The sequence below is a fragment of the Hyperolius riggenbachi genome, chromosome 9, assembly GCF_040937935.1.
Source record: "Hyperolius riggenbachi isolate aHypRig1 chromosome 9, aHypRig1.pri, whole genome shotgun sequence".
Classification (NCBI taxonomy): domain Eukaryota; kingdom Metazoa; phylum Chordata; class Amphibia; order Anura; family Hyperoliidae; genus Hyperolius; species Hyperolius riggenbachi.
The window spans coordinates 7,677,682-7,680,776 of NC_090654.1; the positions used below are offsets into that span (position 1 = coordinate 7,677,682).

The window sequence follows — 3,095 nt, forward strand, 5'->3', positions numbered from 1 at the left end:
TGTAGGCTCCACCCACTTTCCTGAATGTTAATCTTATTCGCCCAGTGACCAAGTTTGAAAACCCTGTGATTAACAGTGTAAGAATGGCCGCAGTTTACATTTTCCCATTTAAAATGAATGGCTGAAATTTGATTGGCTGTTTTATGCCCCGCCCACTTTTCCTGGATTTGTAACCTCGATCACCAAATGACCAACTGTGCAAAGTGTGGGGACTCTGGCTTGATTACTGTGAGAATGGCAGCCTTTTACATTTTTTCCATTGACATGAATGGGTGAAATCCGATTTGCTGTTTGTAGCTCCGCCCAGGTGGGCAGGGGGGCCGCGAGACCCCCAGAACATATCATCCCAGGTAGTAAGGGATCTGTATACCAAGTTTCGTTCAAATCGGTCAAGGCGTTTTTGCCTGATCGCGGCACATACACACACATACATACATACATACATACATACATACATACACACACACACGATTTTATATATATACTAGCTAGTTGCCGCGCATTGCCCGGGAATGTATTTGGCTGGTGTTGGCTCCGCCCCACTTTTTCTAACCCTAACATACAATTACTCAATGACCAAGTTTGTGAGCTTTTGGGTCTTTGGCATCAGTAATTTGCATTGAAATGAAACAAATCTGATTGGCTGTTTGTGGCTCCACCCCATTTCTGAATTTGAACCCCAGTGACCCAATAACAAACTGTACCAGGTTTGAGGCCCGTGCCCTTCAAAAGCAACAGGTGAGGTTTGATTCACTTTTGTAGGCTCCACCCACTTTTCTGAATATTAATCCCAGTCACCCAGTGACCAACTGCGCAAAGTTTAAAAAACCCTGCCATTAACAGTGTAAGAATGGCTGCAGTTTACATTTTCCCAGTGAAATTTGTATTTGTCTCCACCCACTGATGACCCGGCGTTGCCCGGATATGTATTTGACTGGTGTTGGCTCCGCCCACTTTCTAACACTAACGCACACTCAATGACCAAGTTTGTGAGCTTTGGGGTCCTTGCATCAATAATTTGTATATTCCCATAGAAATTAAATCAGATACGCTGTTTGTGGCTCCACCCCTCTCCAGCATTTGAACCCCAGTCACCCAATGACCAACTGTAGCAGGTTTGAGGCATCTGCTATTAACAGTGTAAAAATGGCAGCAATTTAAATATTCCACTTGAAAATCAACAGGTGAATTTTGATTGGCTATTATAGGCTCCACCCACCCCCCTGAATATTAATCTCAGTCACTCAGTGACCATCTGGGCAAAGTTTGAGAACCCTGCCATAAACAGTGTAAGAAGGGCTGCAGTTTACACTTTCCCAGTGAAATTTGTTTTTGGCTCCGCCCACTTTTTGCAACAGGACACAAAGTCACTACTCAATGCCAAGTTTGTGAGCTTTGGGGTCCTTGGCAACAATATTTTGTATTTTCCCATGAAATGAAACAAATCTAATTGACTGTTTGTGGCTCTGTCCCCTTTTCTGAATTTGAACGCCAGTGACCAATGACCAACTGTACCAGGCTTGAGGCTTGTGCCATTAACAGTGCAAGAATGGCAGCAATTTTAATATTCTCCTTGAAAAGTGACATGTGATTTTGATTGGCATTTTTAGGCTCCACACACTTTCTGAATATTAGTCCCAGTCACCCTGTAACCAGCTATGCTAAGATTGAGAACCCTGCCATTAACAGAATGGCTGAAATCAATCTAACAAATCTGATTGGCTGTTTGTGGCTCCACCCCCTTAGTGAATTTGGACCCCAGTTACCCAGTCACTGACTGTATCAGGTTTGAGGCCTCTGACACTAACAGTGTAAAAATGGTAGCAGTGTGAATATTCCCCTTGAAAATCAATAGGTACATTTTGATTGCTGTTGTAGGCTCAACCCACATTTCTGAATATCATCCCAGTCACCCAGTGGCCAATTGTGTAAAGTTTGGGAACCCTGCCATGTTAAAAATGTAGTTGTTGGCACCGCCACTTTTTCAAACCTTGACATACAGTCAGTCAATTATCAAGTTATCAGCTTTGGGGTCCTTGGTATCAATACTTTGTATATTCCCATTGAAAAATAAAACAAATCTGGCTGTTTGTGGCTCCGCCCCCCTTTCTGAATTTGGACCCCTAATCACCCAGTGACCAACTGTACCAGGTTTGAGGAGTCTGCTTTTAAACAGTATAAGAGAATGGTAGCAGGATGAAATATTCCCTTTGAAAATCAAAAGGTGAATTTTTATTGGCTGTTGTAGGCTCCCACCCACCTTCCAAAATCTTAATCTCAGTCACCCAATGACCAACTGTGCAAAGTTGAGAACCCTGCCATTAACGGTGTAAGAATGGCTGCAGTTTATATTTTCCCAGTAAAAGTTGTTTTGGCTCCGCCCACTTTTTGTAACATTGACACACAGTCCACTCAATGGCCAAGTGTGTGAGCTTTCAGGTTTCCTGGCATCAAAAATGTGTGAATGGAAGCAGTTTATCCACCAAGGAAATCTGATTGGCTGTATGTGGCCCCGCCCCCTTTTAGTGAATTTGGACCCCAGTCCACCCAATGACCGACTGTAGCAAGTTTGAAGCCTCTGCCATTAAAAGTGTAAGAAGAGCAGCATTTAAATATTCCCCTTGAAAATCAATAGGTGAATTTTGATTGGCTGTTGTAGGCTCCACCCATTTCTTGAATCTTAATCGCATTCACCCAGTGACCTAAATGTGCCAAGTTTGAGAACCCTGCGATTAACAGTGTAAGAATGGCTGCAGTTTACATTTTCCCATTTAAAATGAATGGCTGAAATTTGATTGGCTGATTTATGCTCCGCCCACTTTTCCTGGATTTGTAACCTCAGTCACCAAGTGACCAACTGTGCCAAGTGTGGGGACTCTGGCTTGTTTACTGTGAGAATGGCAGCCTTTTACATTTTTTTCCATTGACTTGAATGGGTGGAATCTGATTTGCTGTTTATAGCTCCGCCCAGGTGTGCAGGGGGGGCGCGAGACCCCCAGAACATATCATCCCAGGCAGTAAGGGATTTGCGTACCAAGTTTCGTTCAAATCGGTCAAGCCGTTTTCGAGTGATCGCGGCACACACACACACAACG

The 3,095-nt window shown here is 43.6% G+C and overlaps 1 protein-coding gene across 1 annotated transcript in view; it reads right to left on the bottom strand.

Moving 5' to 3' along the window:
• Positions 1-3,095, bottom strand: part of NUP210 (nucleoporin 210) — a 187,836-nt gene that overhangs the window by 31,305 nt on the left and 153,436 nt on the right. The gene's annotated exons all lie outside the window — the stretch shown is intronic.